The following is a 13,541-nucleotide window of genomic DNA, read 5'->3' as shown; positions in this document are numbered from 1 at the left end:
AGAATGTTATGGCAGTATAAAATTACCTACAGCACCTGGTATTCCCAGGTGGTCTCCCATCCAAGTACTGACCATGCCCAACACTGCATAGCTTCCAAGATCAAACGACATTGGCCATGTCCAGTGTGGTTTGGCTATAGGTGCTGAAAAATATTAACTTTAGACCTCTTTTACTTCTTAACTCAAGTAAATTCATTGCTAAGTTGAAAAAATGTAATGTAAAATGTAATAGAAAAGAATGTTATGGCTATATAAAATTACCTACAGCACCTGGTATTCCCAGGTGGTCTCCCATCCAAGTACTAACGAGGCCCAACACTGCATAGCTTCCAAGATCAGACGAGATTGGGCATGTCCAGTGTGGTTTGCCTGTAGGTGCTAAAAGCCTTAACTTTAGACCTCTTTTACTTCTTAACTCAAGTAAATTCATTGATAAGTTGAAAAAATTAAATGTAAAATGTAATAGAAAAGACTGTTATTGCAGTATAAAATTACCTACAGCACCTGGGATTCCTAGGTGGTCTCCCATCCAAGTACTAACCAGGTCCAACACTGCATAGCTTCCAAGATCAGACGAGATTGGGCATGTCCAGTGTGGTTTGGCTGTAGGTGCCCAAAAACATTAACTTTAGACCTCTTTTACTTCTTAACTCAAGAAAATTCATTGATAAGTTGAAAAAATGAAATGTAAAATGTAATAGAATAGAATGTTTTGGGTGTCTAAAATTACCTACAGCACCTGGTATTCCCAGGTGGTCTCCCATCCAAGTACAAACGAGACCCAACACTGCATAGCTTCCAAGATCGGACGAGATTGGGCATGTCCAGTGTGGTTTGGCTGTAGGTGCTCAAAAGAATTACATTTAGACCTCTATTACTTCTTAACTCAAGTAAATTCATTGATAAGTTGAAAAAATTAAATGTAAAATGTAATAGAAAAGAATGTTATGGCAGTATAAAATTACCTACAGCTCCTGGTATTCCCAGGTGGTCTCCCATCCAAGTACTAACCAGGCCCAACACTGCATAGCTTCCAAGATGAGACAAGATTGGGCATGTCCACTGTGGTTTGGCTGTAGGTGCTCAAAAGCATTAAATTTAGACCGCTTTTACTTCTTAACACAAGTAAATTCATTGATAAGTTGAAAAAATTAAATGTAAAATGTAATAGAAAAGAATGTTATGGCAGTATAAAATTTCCTACTGCACCTGGTTTTCCCAGGTGGTCTCCCATCCAAATACTGACCATGCCCAACACTGCATAGCTACCAAGATAAGACGAGATGGGGCATGTCCAGTGTGGATTGGCTGTAGGTGCTCAAAAGTAATAACTTTAGACCTCTTTTACTTCTTAACACAAGTAAATTCATTGATAAGTTGAAAAAATTAAATGTAAAATGTAATAGAAAAGAATGTTATGGCAGTATAAAATTACCTACAGCTCCTGGTATTCCCAGGTGGTCTCCCATCCAAGTACTAACCAGGCCCAACACTGCATAGCTTCCAAGATCAGACGAGATAGGGCATGTCCAGTGTGGTTTGGCTGTAGATGCTCAAAAACATTAACTTTAGACCTCTATTACTTCTTAACTCAAGTAAATTCATTGATAAGTTGAAAAAATTAAATTTAAAATGTAATAGAAAAGAATGTTATGGCTGCATAAAATTACTTACAGCACCTGGTATTCCCAGGTGGTCTCCCATCCAAGTACTAACCAGGCCCAACACTGCATAGCTTCCAAGATCAGACGAGATTGGGCATGTCCAGTGTGGTTTGGCTGTAGGTGCTCAAAAACATTAACTTTAGACCTCTATTACTTCTTAACTCAAGTAAATTCATTGATAAGTTGAAAAAATTAAATGTAAAATGTAATAGAAAAGAATGTTATGGCAGTATAAAATTACCTACAGTACCTGGTAATCCCTGGTGGTCTCCCATACAAGTACTAACCAGGCCCAACACTGCATAGCTTCCAAGTTCAGACGAGATTGGGCATGTCCAGTGTGGTTTGGCAGTAGGTGCTCAAAAACATTAACTTTAGACCTCTTTTACTTCTTAACTCAAGTAAATTCAATGATAAGTTGAAAAATGAAATGTAAAATGTAATAGAAAAGAATGTTATGGAAGTATAAAATTACCTACAGAACCTGGGATTCCTAGGTAGTCTCCCATCCAAGTACAAACCAGTCCCAACACTGCATAGCTTCCAAGATCAGACGAGATTGGGCATGTCCAGTGTGGTTTGGCTGTAGGTGCTCAAAAGCATTAACTTTAGACCTCTATTATTTCTTAACTCAAGTAAATTCATTGATAAGTTGAAAAAATTAAATGTAAAATGTAATAGAAAAGACGGTTATGGCAGTATAAAATTACCTACAGCACCTGGGATTCCTAGGTAGTCTCCCATCCAAGTACTAACCAGTCCCAACACTGCATAGCTTCCAAGATCAGACGAGATTGGGCATGTCCAGTGTGGTTTGGCTGTAGGTGCTCAAAAACATTAACTTTAGACCTGTATTACTTCTTAACTCAAGTAAATTCATTGATAAGTTGAAAAAATTAAATGTAAAATGTAATAGAAAAGAATGCTATGGCAGTATAAAATTACCTACTGCACCTGGTTTTCCCAGGTGGTCTCCCATCCAAGTACGGACCACGCCCAACACTGCATAGCTTCCAAGATAAGACGAGATTGGGCATGTCCAGTGTGGATTGGCTGTAGGTGGTCAAAAACATTAACTTTAGACCTCTATTACTTCTTAACTCAAGTAAATTCATTGATAAGTTGAATAAATTAAATGTAAAATGTAATAGAAAAGAATGTTATGGCAGTATAAAATTACCTACAGCACCTGGTATTCCCAGGTGGTCTCCCATCCAAGTACTGACCATGCCCAACACTGCATAGCTTCCAAGATCAAACGACATTGGCCATGTCCAGTGTGGTTTGGCTATAGGTGCTGAAAAATATTAACTTTAGACCTCTTTTACTTCTTAACTCAAGTAAATTCATTGCTAAGTTGAAAAAATGTAATGTAAAATGTAATAGAAAAGAATGTTATGGCTATATAAAATTACCTACAGCACCTGGTATTCCCAGGTGGTCTCCCATCCAAGTACTAACCAGGCCCAACACTGCATAGCTTCCAAGATCAGACGAGATTGGGCATGTCCAGTGTGGTTTGCCTGTAGGTGCTAAAAGCCTTAACTTTAGACCTCTTTTACTTCTTAACTCAAGTAAATTCATTGATAAGTTGAAAAAATTAAATGTAAAATGTAATAGAAAAGACTGTTATTGCAGTATAAAATTACCTACAGCACCTGGGATTCCTAGGTGGTCTCCCATCCAAGTACTAACCAGGTCCAACACTGCATAGCTTCCAAGATCAGACGAGATTGGGCATGTCCAGTGTGGTTTGGCTGTAGGTGCCCAAAAACATTAACTTTAGACCTCTTTTACTTCTTAACTCAAGAAAATTCATTGATAAGTTGAAAAAATGAAATGTAAAATGTAATAGAATAGAATGTTTTGGGTGTCTAAAATTACCTACAGCACCTGGTATTCCCAGGTGGTCTCCCATCCAAGTACAAACGAGGCCCAACACTGCATAGCTTCCAAGATCGGACGAGATTGGGCATGTCCAGTGTGGTTTGGCTGTAGGTGCTCAAAAGCATTACATTTAGACCTCTATTACTTCTTAACTCAAGTAAATTCATTGATAAGTTGAAAAAATTAAATGTAAAATGTAATAGAAAAGAATGTTATGGCAGTATAAAATTACCTACAGCTCCTGGTATTCCCAGGTGGTCTCCCATCCAAGTACTAACCAGGCCCAACACTGCATAGCTTCCAAGATCAGACGAGATTGGGCATGTCCACTGTGGTTTGGCTGTAGGTGCTCAAAAGCGTTAAATTTAGACCGCTTTTACTTCTTAACACAAGTAAATTCATTGATAAGTTGAAAAAATTAAATGTAAAATGTAATAGAAAAGAATGTTATGGCAGTATAAAATTTCCTACTGCACCTGGTTTTCACAGGTGGTCTCCCATCCAAATACTGACCATGCCCAACACTGCATAGCTACCAAGATAAGACGAGATGGGGCATGTCCAGTGTGGATTGGCTGTAGGTGCTCAAAAGTAATAACTTTAGACCTCTTTTACTTCTTAACTCAAGTAAATTCAATGATAAGTTGAAAAATTAAATGTAAAATGTAATAGAAAAGAATGTTATGGCAGTATAAAATTACCTACAGCTCCTGGTATTCCCAGGTGGTCTCCCATCCAAGTACTAACCAGGCCCAACACTGCATAGCTTCCAAGATCAGACGAGATTGGGCATGTCCAGTGTGGTTTGGCTGTAGATGCTCAAAAACATTAACTTTAGACCTCTATTACTTCTTAACTCAAGTAAATTCATTGATAAGTTGAAAAAATTAAATGTAAAATGTAATAGAAAAGAATGTTATGGCAGTATAAAATTACCTACTGCACCTGGTTTTCCCAGGTGGTCTCCCATCCAAGTACGGACCACGCCCAACACTGCATAGCTTCCAAGATAAGACGAGATTGGGCATGTCCAGTGTGGATTGGCTGTAGGTGGTCAAAAACATTAACTTTAGACCTCTATTACTTCTTAACTCAAGTAAATTCATTGATAAGTTGAAAAAATTAAATGTAAAATGTAATAGAAAAGAATGTTATGGCAGTATAAAATTACCTACAGCACCTGGTATTCCCAGGTGGTCTCCCATCCAAGTACTGACCATGCCCAACACTGCATAGCTTCCAAGATCAAACGACATTGGCCATGTCCAGTGTGGTTTGGCTATAGGTGCTGAAAAATATTAACTTTAGACCTCTTTTACTTCTTAACTCAAGTAAATTCATTGCTAAGTTGAAAAAATGTAATGTAAAATGTAATAGAAAAGAATGTTATGGCTATATAAAATTACCTACAGCACCTGGTATTCCCAGGTGGTCTCCCATCCAAGTACTAACGAGGCCCAACACTGCATAGCTTCCAAGATCAGACGAGATTGGGCATGTCCAGTGTGGTTTGCCTGTAGGTGCTAAAAGCCTTAACTTTAGACCTCTTTTACTTCTTAACTCAAGTAAATTCATTGATAAGTTGAAAAAATTAAATGTAAAATGTAATAGAAAAGACTGTTATTGCAGTATAAAATTACCTACAGCACCTGGGATTCCTAGGTGGTCTCCCATCCAAGTACTAACCAGGTCCAACACTGCATAGCTTCCAAGATCAGACGAGATTGGGCATGTCCAGTGTGGTTTGGCTGTAGGTGCCCAAAAACATTAACTTTAGACCTCTTTTACTTCTTAACTCAAGAAAATTCATTGATAAGTTGAAAAAATGAAATGTAAAATGTAATAGAATAGAATGTTTTGGGTGTCTAAAATTACCTACAGCACCTGGTATTCCCAGGTGGTCTCCCATCCAAGTACAAACGAGACCCAACACTGCATAGCTTCCAAGATCGGACGAGATTGGGCATGTCCAGTGTGGTTTGGCTGTAGGTGCTCAAAAGAATTACATTTAGACCTCTATTACTTCTTAACTCAAGTAAATTCATTGATAAGTTGAAAAAATTAAATGTAAAATGTAATAGAAAAGAATGTTATGGCAGTATAAAATTACCTACAGCTCCTGGTATTCCCAGGTGGTCTCCCATCCAAGTACTAACCAGGCCCAACACTGCATAGCTTCCAAGATGAGACAAGATTGGGCATGTCCACTGTGGTTTGGCTGTAGGTGCTCAAAAGCATTAAATTTAGACCGCTTTTACTTCTTAACACAAGTAAATTCATTGATAAGTTGAAAAAATTAAATGTAAAATGTAATAGAAAAGAATGTTATGGCAGTATAAAATTTCCTACTGCACCTGGTTTTCCCAGGTGGTCTCCCATCCAAATACTGACCATGCCCAACACTGCATAGCTACCAAGATAAGACGAGATGGGGCATGTCCAGTGTGGATTGGCTGTAGGTGCTCAAAAGTAATAACTTTAGACCTCTTTTACTTCTTAACACAAGTAAATTCATTGATAAGTTGAAAAAATTAAATGTAAAATGTAATAGAAAAGAATGTTATGGCAGTATAAAATTACCTACAGCTCCTGGTATTCCCAGGTGGTCTCCCATCCAAGTACTAACCAGGCCCAACACTGCATAGCTTCCAAGATCAGACGAGATAGGGCATGTCCAGTGTGGTTTGGCTGTAGATGCTCAAAAACATTAACTTTAGACCTCTATTACTTCTTAACTCAAGTAAATTCATTGATAAGTTGAAAAAATTAAATTTAAAATGTAATAGAAAAGAATGTTATGGCTGCATAAAATTACTTACAGCACCTGGTATTCCCAGGTGGTCTCCCATCCAAGTACTAACCAGGCCCAACACTGCATAGCTTCCAAGATCAGACGAGATTGGGCATGTCCAGTGTGGTTTGGCTGTAGGTGCTCAAAGACATTAACTTTAGACCTCTATTACTTCTTAACTCAAGTAAATTCATTGATAAGTTGAAAAAATTAAATGTAAAATGTAATAGAAAAGAATGTTATGGCAGTATAAAATTACCTACAGTACCTGGTAATCCCTGGTGGTCTCCCATACAAGTACTAACCAGGCCCAACACTGCATAGCTTCCAAGTTCAGACGAGATTGGGCATGTCCAGTGTGGTTTGGCAGTAGGTGCTCAAAAACATTAACTTTAGACCTCTTTTACTTCTTAACTCAAGTAAATTCAATGATAAGTTGAAAAATGAAATGTAAAATGTAATAGAAAAGAATGTTATGGAAGTATAAAATTACCTACAGAACCTGGGATTCCTAGGTAGTCTCCCATCCAAGTACAAACCAGTCCCAACACTGCATAGCTTCCAAGATCAGACGAGATTGGGCATGTCCAGTGTGGTTTGGCTGTAGGTGCTCAAAAGCATTAACTTTAGACCTCTATTATTTCTTAACTCAAGTAAATTCATTGATAAGTTGAAAAAATTAAATGTAAAATGTAATAGAAAAGACGGTTATGGCAGTATAAAATTACCTACAGCACCTGGGATTCCTAGGTAGTCTCCCATCCAAGTACTAACCAGTCCCAACACTGCATAGCTTCCAAGATCAGACGAGATTGGGCATGTCCAGTGTGGTTTGGCTGTAGGTGCTCAAAAACATTAACTTTAGACCTGTATTACTTCTTAACTCAAGTAAATTCATTGATAAGTTGAAAAAATTAAATGTAAAATGTAATAGAAAAGAATGCTATGGCAGTATAAAATTACCTACTGCACCTGGTTTTCCCAGGTGGTCTCCCATCCAAGTACGGACCACGCCCAACACTGCATAGCTTCCAAGATAAGACGAGATTGGGCATGTCCAGTGTGGATTGGCTGTAGGTGGTCAAAAACATTAACTTTAGACCTCTATTACTTCTTAACTCAAGTAAATTCATTGATAAGTTGAATAAATTAAATGTAAAATGTAATAGAAAAGAATGTTATGGCAGTATAAAATTACCTACAGCACCTGGTATTCCCAGGTGGTCTCCCATCCAAGTACTGACCATGCCCAACACTGCATAGCTTCCAAGATCAAACGACATTGGCCATGTCCAGTGTGGTTTGGCTATAGGTGCTGAAAAATATTAACTTTAGACCTCTTTTACTTCTTAACTCAAGTAAATTCATTGCTAAGTTGAAAAAATGTAATGTAAAATGTAATAGAAAAGAATGTTATGGCTATATAAAATTACCTACAGCACCTGGTATTCCCAGGTGGTCTCCCATCCAAGTACTAACCAGGCCCAACACTGCATAGCTTCCAAGATCAGACGAGATTGGGCATGTCCAGTGTGGTTTGCCTGTAGGTGCTAAAAGCCTTAACTTTAGACCTCTTTTACTTCTTAACTCAAGTAAATTCATTGATAAGTTGAAAAAATTAAATGTAAAATGTAATAGAAAAGACTGTTATTGCAGTATAAAATTACCTACAGCACCTGGGATTCCTAGGTGGTCTCCCATCCAAGTACTAACCAGGTCCAACACTGCATAGCTTCCAAGATCAGACGAGATTGGGCATGTCCAGTGTGGTTTGGCTGTAGGTGCCCAAAAACATTAACTTTAGACCTCTTTTACTTCTTAACTCAAGAAAATTCATTGATAAGTTGAAAAAATGAAATGTAAAATGTAATAGAATAGAATGTTTTGGGTGTCTAAAATTACCTACAGCACCTGGTATTCCCAGGTGGTCTCCCATCCAAGTACAAACGAGGCCCAACACTGCATAGCTTCCAAGATCGGACGAGATTGGGCATGTCCAGTGTGGTTTGGCTGTAGGTGCTCAAAAGCATTACATTTAGACCTCTATTACTTCTTAACTCAAGTAAATTCATTGATAAGTTGAAAAAATTAAATGTAAAATGTAATAGAAAAGAATGTTATGGCAGTATAAAATTACCTACAGCTCCTGGTATTCCCAGGTGGTCTCCCATCCAAGTACTAACCAGGCCCAACACTGCATAGCTTCCAAGATCAGACGAGATTGGGCATGTCCACTGTGGTTTGGCTGTAGGTGCTCAAAAGCGTTAAATTTAGACCGCTTTTACTTCTTAACACAAGTAAATTCATTGATAAGTTGAAAAAATTAAATGTAAAATGTAATAGAAAAGAATGTTATGGCAGTATAAAATTTCCTACTGCACCTGGTTTTCACAGGTGGTCTCCCATCCAAATACTGACCATGCCCAACACTGCATAGCTACCAAGATAAGACGAGATGGGGCATGTCCAGTGTGGATTGGCTGTAGGTGCTCAAAAGTAATAACTTTAGACCTCTTTTACTTCTTAACTCAAGTAAATTCAATGATAAGTTGAAAAATTAAATGTAAAATGTAATAGAAAAGAATGTTATGGCAGTATAAAATTACCTACAGCTCCTGGTATTCCCAGGTGGTCTCCCATCCAAGTACTAACCAGGCCCAACACTGCATAGCTTCCAAGATCAGACGAGATTGGGCATGTCCAGTGTGGTTTGGCTGTAGATGCTCAAAAACATTAACTTTAGACCTCTATTACTTCTTAACTCAAGTAAAATCATTGATAAGTTGAAAAAATTAAATTTAAAATGTAATAGAAAAGAATGTTATGGCTGCATAAAATTACTTACAGCACCTGGTATTCCCAGGTGGTCTCCCATCCAAGTACTAACCATGACCAACACTGCATAGCTTCCAAGATCAGACGAGATTGGGCATGTCCAGTGTGGTTTGGCTGTAGGTGCTCAAAAACATTAACTTTAGACCTCTATTACTTCTTAACTCAAGTAAATTCATTGATAAGTTGAAAAAATTAAATGTAAAATGTAATAGAAAAGAATATTATGGCAGTATAAAATTACCTACAGTACCTGGTAATCCCTGGTGGTCTCCCATACAAGTACTAACCAGGCCCAACACTGCATAGCTTCCAAGTTCAGACGAGATTGGGCATGTCCAGTGTGGTTTGGCAGTAGGTGCTCAAAAACATTAACTTTAGACCTCTTTTACTTCTTAACTCAAGTAAATTCAATGATAAGTTGAAAAATGAAATGTAAAATGTAATAGAAAAGAATGTTATGGAAGTATAAAATGACCTACAGAACCTGGGATTCCTAGGTAGTCTCCCATCCAAGTACAAAACCAGTCCCAACACTGCATAGCTTCCAAGATCAGACGAGATTGGGCATGTCCAGTGTGGTTTGGCTGTAGGTACTCAAAAGCATTAACTTTAGACCTCTATTATTTCTTAACTCAAGTAAATTCATTGATAAGTTGAAAATATTAAATGTAAAATGTAATAGAAAAGACGGTTATGGCAGTATAAAATTACCTACAGCACCTGGGATTCCTCGGTAGTCTCCCATCCAAGTACTAACCAGTCCCAACACTGCATAGCTTCCAAGATCAGATGAGATTGGGCATGTCCAGTGTGGTTTGGCTGTAGGTGCTCAAAAATATTAACTTTTAACGTCTTTTACTACTTTACTCAAGTAAATTCATTGATAATTTGAAAAAATTAAATGTAAAATGAAATAGAAAAGACTGTTATGTCAGTATAAAATTACCTATAGCACCTGGTATTCCTAGGTGGTCTCCCATCCAAGTACTAACCAGGCCCTACACTGCATAGCTTCCAAGATCCGATGAGATTGGACATGTCCAGTGTGGTTTGGCTGTAGGTGCCCAAAAACATTAACTTTAGACCTCTTTTACTTCTTAACTCAAGAAAATTCATTGATAAGTTGAAAAAATGAAATGTAAAATGTAATAGAATAGAATGTTTTGGGTGTCTAAAATTACCTACAGCACCTGGTATTCCCAGGTGGTCTCCCATCCAAGTACAAACGAGGCCCAACACTGCATAGCTTCCAAGATCGGACGAGATTGGGCATGTCCAGTGTGGTTTGGCTGTAGGTGCTCAAAAGCATTACATTTAGACCTCTATTACTTCTTAACTCAAGTAAATTCATTGATAAGTTGAAAAAATTAAATGTAAAATGTAATAGAAAAGAATGTTATGGCAGTATAAAATTACCTACAGCTCCTGGTATTCCCAGGTGGTCTCCCATCCAAGTACTAACCAGGCCCAACACTGCATAGCTTCCAAGATCAGACGAGATTGGGCATGTCCACTGTGGTTTGGCTGTAGGTGCTCAAAAGCGTTAAATTTAGACCGCTTTTACTTCTTAACACAAGTAAATTCATTGATAAGTTGAAAAAATTAAATGTAAAATGTAATAGAAAAGAATGTTATGGCAGTATAAAATTTCCTACTGCACCTGGTTTTCACAGGTGGTCTCCCATCCAAATACTGACCATGCCCAACACTGCATAGCTACCAAGATAAGACGAGATGGGGCATGTCCAGTGTGGATTGGCTGTAGGTGCTCAAAAGTAATAACTTTAGACCTCTTTTACTTCTTAACTCAAGTAAATTCAATGATAAGTTGAAAAATTAAATGTAAAATGTAATAGAAAAGAATGTTATGGCAGTATAAAATTACCTACAGCTCCTGGTATTCCCAGGTGGTCTCCCATCCAAGTACTAACCAGGCCCAACACTGCATAGCTTCCAAGATCAGACGAGATTGGGCATGTCCAGTGTGGTTTGGCTGTAGATGCTCAAAAACATTAACTTTAGACCTCTATTACTTCTTAACTCAAGTAAAATCATTGATAAGTTGAAAAAATTAAATTTAAAATGTAATAGAAAAGAATGTTATGGCTGCATAAAATTACTTACAGCACCTGGTATTCCCAGGTGGTCTCCCATCCAAGTACTAACCATGACCAACACTGCATAGCTTCCAAGATCAGACGAGATTGGGCATGTCCAGTGTGGTTTGGCTGTAGGTGCTCAAAAACATTAACTTTAGACCTCTATTACTTCTTAACTCAAGTAAATTCATTGATAAGTTGAAAAAATTAAATGTAAAATGTAATAGAAAAGAATGTTATGGCAGTATAAAATTACCTACAGTACCTGGTAATCCCTGGTGGTCTCCCATACAAGTACTAACCAGGCCCAACACTGCATAGCTTCCAAGTTCAGACGAGATTGGGCATGTCCAGTGTGGTTTGGCAGTAGGTGCTCAAAAACATTAACTTTAGACCTCTTTTACTTCTTAACTCAAGTAAATTCAATGATAAGTTGAAAAATGAAATGTAAAATGTAATAGAAAAGAATGTTATGGAAGTATAAAATGACCTACAGAACCTGGGATTCCTAGGTAGTCTCCCATCCAAGTACAAAACCAGTCCCAACACTGCATAGCTTCCAAGATCAGACGAGATTGGGCATGTCCAGTGTGGTTTGGCTGTAGGTACTCAAAAGCATTAACTTTAGACCTCTATTATTTCTTAACTCAAGTAAATTCATTGATAAGTTGAAAATATTAAATGTAAAATGTAATAGAAAAGACAGTTATGGCAGTATAAAATTACCTACAGCACCTGGGATTCCTCGGTAGTCTCCCATCCAAGTACTAACCAGTCCCAACACTGCATAGCTTCCAAGATCAGATGAGATTGGGCATGTCCAGTGTGGTTTGGCTGTAGGTGCTCAAAAATATTAACTTTTAACGTCTTTTACTACTTTACTCAAGTAAATTCATTGATAATTTGAAAAAATTAAATGTAAAATGAAATAGAAAAGACTGTTATGTCAGTATAAAATTACCTATAGCACCTGGTATTCCTAGGTGGTCTCCCATCCAAGTACTAACCAGGCCCTACACTGCATAGCTTCCAAGATCCGATGAGATTGGACATGTCCAGTGTGGTTTGGCTGTAGCTTCTCAAAAATATTAACTTTAGACCTTTATTACTTCTTAACTCAAGTAAATTCAATGATAAGTGGAAAAAAATAAAATGTAAAATGTAATAGAAAAGAATGTTATCGCAGTATAAAATTACCTACAGCACTTGGTATTCCCAGGTGGATTCCCATCCAAGTACTAACCATGCCCAACACTGCATAGCTTCCAAGATCAGACGACATTGGCCATGTCCAGTGTGGTTTGGCTATAGGTGCTGAAAAATATTAACTTTAGACCTCTATTACTTCTTAACTCAAGGAAATTCATTGATAAGTTGAAAAAATTAAATGTAAAATGTAATAGACTGTTATGGCAGTATAAAATTACCTACAGCACCTGGGATTCCTAGGTGGTCTCCCATCCAAGTACTAACCAGGCCCAACACTGCATAGCTTCCAAGATCAGATGAGATTGGGCATGTCCAGTGTGGTTTGGCTGTAGGTGCTCAAAAACATTAACTTTAGACCTCTTTTACTTCTTTACTCAAGTAAATTCATTGATAAGTTGAAAAAAATTACATGTAAAATGTAATAGAAAAGAATCTTATGGCAGTATAAAATTACCTCCAGAACCTGGGATTCCTAGGTAGTCTCCCACCCAAGTAGAAACCAGTCCCAACACTGCATAGCTTCCAAGATCAGACGAGATTGGGCATGTCCAGTGTGGTTTGGCTGTAGGTGCTCAAAAACATTAACTTTAGACCTGTATTACTTCTTAACTCAAGTAAATTCATTGATAAGTTGAAAAAATTAAATGTAAAATGTAATAGAAAAGAATGCTATGGCAGTATAAAATTACCTACTGCACCTGGTTTTCCCAGGTGGTCTCCCATCCAAGTACGGACCACGCCCAACACTGCATAGCTTCCAAGATAAGACGAGATTGGGCATGTCCAGTGTGGATTGGCTGTAGGTGGTCAAAAACATTAACTTTAGACCTCTATTACTTCTTAACTCAAGTAAATTCATTGATAAGTTGAATAAATTAAATGTAAAATGTAATAGAAAAGAATGTTATGGCAGTATAAAATTACCTACAGCACCTGGTATTCCCAGGTGGTCTCCCATCCAAGTACTGACCATGCCCAACACTGCATAGCTTCCAAGATCAAACGACATTGGCCAAGTCCAGTGTGGTTTGGCTATAGGTGCTGAAAAATATTAAC

At 37.7% G+C, this 13,541-nt stretch overlaps 52 pseudogenes; all 52 read right to left on the bottom strand.

Annotated features, from left to right (window-relative positions):
- Positions 1–23: 23 nt before the first annotated feature.
- LOC148486733 (5S ribosomal RNA) lies at positions 24–142 on the bottom strand (annotated as a pseudogene).
- A 116-nt stretch (positions 143–258) lies between these two features.
- On the bottom strand, positions 259–377 carry LOC148486732 (5S ribosomal RNA; annotated as a pseudogene).
- Positions 378–492: 115 nt separating this feature from the next.
- On the bottom strand, positions 493–611 carry LOC148486731 (5S ribosomal RNA; annotated as a pseudogene).
- Positions 612–727: 116 nt separating this feature from the next.
- Positions 728–846, bottom strand: LOC148486730 (5S ribosomal RNA; annotated as a pseudogene).
- A 116-nt stretch (positions 847–962) lies between these two features.
- LOC148486729 (5S ribosomal RNA) lies at positions 963–1,081 on the bottom strand (annotated as a pseudogene).
- A 351-nt stretch (positions 1,082–1,432) lies between these two features.
- LOC148486728 (5S ribosomal RNA) lies at positions 1,433–1,551 on the bottom strand (annotated as a pseudogene).
- A 116-nt stretch (positions 1,552–1,667) lies between these two features.
- Positions 1,668–1,786, bottom strand: LOC148486727 (5S ribosomal RNA; annotated as a pseudogene).
- A 116-nt stretch (positions 1,787–1,902) lies between these two features.
- Positions 1,903–2,021, bottom strand: LOC148486726 (5S ribosomal RNA; annotated as a pseudogene).
- Positions 2,022–2,136: 115 nt separating this feature from the next.
- On the bottom strand, positions 2,137–2,255 carry LOC148486725 (5S ribosomal RNA; annotated as a pseudogene).
- Positions 2,256–2,371: 116 nt separating this feature from the next.
- On the bottom strand, positions 2,372–2,490 carry LOC148486724 (5S ribosomal RNA; annotated as a pseudogene).
- Positions 2,491–2,606: 116 nt separating this feature from the next.
- Positions 2,607–2,725, bottom strand: LOC148486723 (5S ribosomal RNA; annotated as a pseudogene).
- A 116-nt stretch (positions 2,726–2,841) lies between these two features.
- Positions 2,842–2,960, bottom strand: LOC148486722 (5S ribosomal RNA; annotated as a pseudogene).
- Positions 2,961–3,076: 116 nt separating this feature from the next.
- On the bottom strand, positions 3,077–3,195 carry LOC148486721 (5S ribosomal RNA; annotated as a pseudogene).
- A 115-nt stretch (positions 3,196–3,310) lies between these two features.
- LOC148486720 (5S ribosomal RNA) lies at positions 3,311–3,429 on the bottom strand (annotated as a pseudogene).
- Positions 3,430–3,545: 116 nt separating this feature from the next.
- On the bottom strand, positions 3,546–3,664 carry LOC148486719 (5S ribosomal RNA; annotated as a pseudogene).
- A 116-nt stretch (positions 3,665–3,780) lies between these two features.
- Positions 3,781–3,899, bottom strand: LOC148486718 (5S ribosomal RNA; annotated as a pseudogene).
- Positions 3,900–4,249: 350 nt separating this feature from the next.
- Positions 4,250–4,368, bottom strand: LOC148486717 (5S ribosomal RNA; annotated as a pseudogene).
- A 116-nt stretch (positions 4,369–4,484) lies between these two features.
- Positions 4,485–4,603, bottom strand: LOC148486716 (5S ribosomal RNA; annotated as a pseudogene).
- Positions 4,604–4,719: 116 nt separating this feature from the next.
- Positions 4,720–4,838, bottom strand: LOC148486715 (5S ribosomal RNA; annotated as a pseudogene).
- A 116-nt stretch (positions 4,839–4,954) lies between these two features.
- On the bottom strand, positions 4,955–5,073 carry LOC148486714 (5S ribosomal RNA; annotated as a pseudogene).
- A 115-nt stretch (positions 5,074–5,188) lies between these two features.
- LOC148486713 (5S ribosomal RNA) lies at positions 5,189–5,307 on the bottom strand (annotated as a pseudogene).
- A 116-nt stretch (positions 5,308–5,423) lies between these two features.
- On the bottom strand, positions 5,424–5,542 carry LOC148486712 (5S ribosomal RNA; annotated as a pseudogene).
- A 116-nt stretch (positions 5,543–5,658) lies between these two features.
- On the bottom strand, positions 5,659–5,777 carry LOC148486711 (5S ribosomal RNA; annotated as a pseudogene).
- Positions 5,778–6,128: 351 nt separating this feature from the next.
- LOC148486710 (5S ribosomal RNA) lies at positions 6,129–6,247 on the bottom strand (annotated as a pseudogene).
- A 116-nt stretch (positions 6,248–6,363) lies between these two features.
- Positions 6,364–6,482, bottom strand: LOC148486709 (5S ribosomal RNA; annotated as a pseudogene).
- Positions 6,483–6,598: 116 nt separating this feature from the next.
- On the bottom strand, positions 6,599–6,717 carry LOC148486708 (5S ribosomal RNA; annotated as a pseudogene).
- Positions 6,718–6,832: 115 nt separating this feature from the next.
- On the bottom strand, positions 6,833–6,951 carry LOC148486707 (5S ribosomal RNA; annotated as a pseudogene).
- A 116-nt stretch (positions 6,952–7,067) lies between these two features.
- Positions 7,068–7,186, bottom strand: LOC148486706 (5S ribosomal RNA; annotated as a pseudogene).
- A 116-nt stretch (positions 7,187–7,302) lies between these two features.
- LOC148486705 (5S ribosomal RNA) lies at positions 7,303–7,421 on the bottom strand (annotated as a pseudogene).
- A 116-nt stretch (positions 7,422–7,537) lies between these two features.
- On the bottom strand, positions 7,538–7,656 carry LOC148486704 (5S ribosomal RNA; annotated as a pseudogene).
- Positions 7,657–7,772: 116 nt separating this feature from the next.
- On the bottom strand, positions 7,773–7,891 carry LOC148486703 (5S ribosomal RNA; annotated as a pseudogene).
- Positions 7,892–8,006: 115 nt separating this feature from the next.
- LOC148486702 (5S ribosomal RNA) lies at positions 8,007–8,125 on the bottom strand (annotated as a pseudogene).
- A 116-nt stretch (positions 8,126–8,241) lies between these two features.
- On the bottom strand, positions 8,242–8,360 carry LOC148486701 (5S ribosomal RNA; annotated as a pseudogene).
- A 116-nt stretch (positions 8,361–8,476) lies between these two features.
- Positions 8,477–8,595, bottom strand: LOC148486700 (5S ribosomal RNA; annotated as a pseudogene).
- Positions 8,596–8,945: 350 nt separating this feature from the next.
- LOC148486699 (5S ribosomal RNA) lies at positions 8,946–9,064 on the bottom strand (annotated as a pseudogene).
- A 116-nt stretch (positions 9,065–9,180) lies between these two features.
- On the bottom strand, positions 9,181–9,299 carry LOC148486698 (5S ribosomal RNA; annotated as a pseudogene).
- Positions 9,300–9,415: 116 nt separating this feature from the next.
- LOC148486697 (5S ribosomal RNA) lies at positions 9,416–9,534 on the bottom strand (annotated as a pseudogene).
- A 115-nt stretch (positions 9,535–9,649) lies between these two features.
- LOC148486696 (5S ribosomal RNA) lies at positions 9,650–9,769 on the bottom strand (annotated as a pseudogene).
- A 116-nt stretch (positions 9,770–9,885) lies between these two features.
- LOC148486695 (5S ribosomal RNA) lies at positions 9,886–10,004 on the bottom strand (annotated as a pseudogene).
- A 116-nt stretch (positions 10,005–10,120) lies between these two features.
- LOC148486694 (5S ribosomal RNA) lies at positions 10,121–10,239 on the bottom strand (annotated as a pseudogene).
- A 116-nt stretch (positions 10,240–10,355) lies between these two features.
- Positions 10,356–10,474, bottom strand: LOC148486693 (5S ribosomal RNA; annotated as a pseudogene).
- A 116-nt stretch (positions 10,475–10,590) lies between these two features.
- LOC148486692 (5S ribosomal RNA) lies at positions 10,591–10,709 on the bottom strand (annotated as a pseudogene).
- Positions 10,710–11,059: 350 nt separating this feature from the next.
- LOC148486691 (5S ribosomal RNA) lies at positions 11,060–11,178 on the bottom strand (annotated as a pseudogene).
- Positions 11,179–11,294: 116 nt separating this feature from the next.
- On the bottom strand, positions 11,295–11,413 carry LOC148486690 (5S ribosomal RNA; annotated as a pseudogene).
- Positions 11,414–11,529: 116 nt separating this feature from the next.
- On the bottom strand, positions 11,530–11,648 carry LOC148486689 (5S ribosomal RNA; annotated as a pseudogene).
- A 115-nt stretch (positions 11,649–11,763) lies between these two features.
- LOC148486688 (5S ribosomal RNA) lies at positions 11,764–11,883 on the bottom strand (annotated as a pseudogene).
- Positions 11,884–11,999: 116 nt separating this feature from the next.
- Positions 12,000–12,118, bottom strand: LOC148486687 (5S ribosomal RNA; annotated as a pseudogene).
- A 116-nt stretch (positions 12,119–12,234) lies between these two features.
- LOC148486686 (5S ribosomal RNA) lies at positions 12,235–12,353 on the bottom strand (annotated as a pseudogene).
- Positions 12,354–12,470: 117 nt separating this feature from the next.
- On the bottom strand, positions 12,471–12,589 carry LOC148486685 (5S ribosomal RNA; annotated as a pseudogene).
- Positions 12,590–12,700: 111 nt separating this feature from the next.
- LOC148486684 (5S ribosomal RNA) lies at positions 12,701–12,819 on the bottom strand (annotated as a pseudogene).
- Positions 12,820–13,171: 352 nt separating this feature from the next.
- Positions 13,172–13,290, bottom strand: LOC148486683 (5S ribosomal RNA; annotated as a pseudogene).
- Positions 13,291–13,406: 116 nt separating this feature from the next.
- On the bottom strand, positions 13,407–13,525 carry LOC148486682 (5S ribosomal RNA; annotated as a pseudogene).
- Between the last annotated feature and the right edge of the window lie 16 nt (positions 13,526–13,541).

Source organism: Taudactylus pleione, unplaced genomic scaffold (genome assembly GCF_031769625.1).
Source record: "Taudactylus pleione unplaced genomic scaffold, aTauple2 ptg000550l, whole genome shotgun sequence".
NCBI classification, from domain to species: domain Eukaryota; kingdom Metazoa; phylum Chordata; class Amphibia; order Anura; family Myobatrachidae; genus Taudactylus; species Taudactylus pleione.
This window is presented reverse-complemented; position numbering and strand designations above follow the sequence as displayed.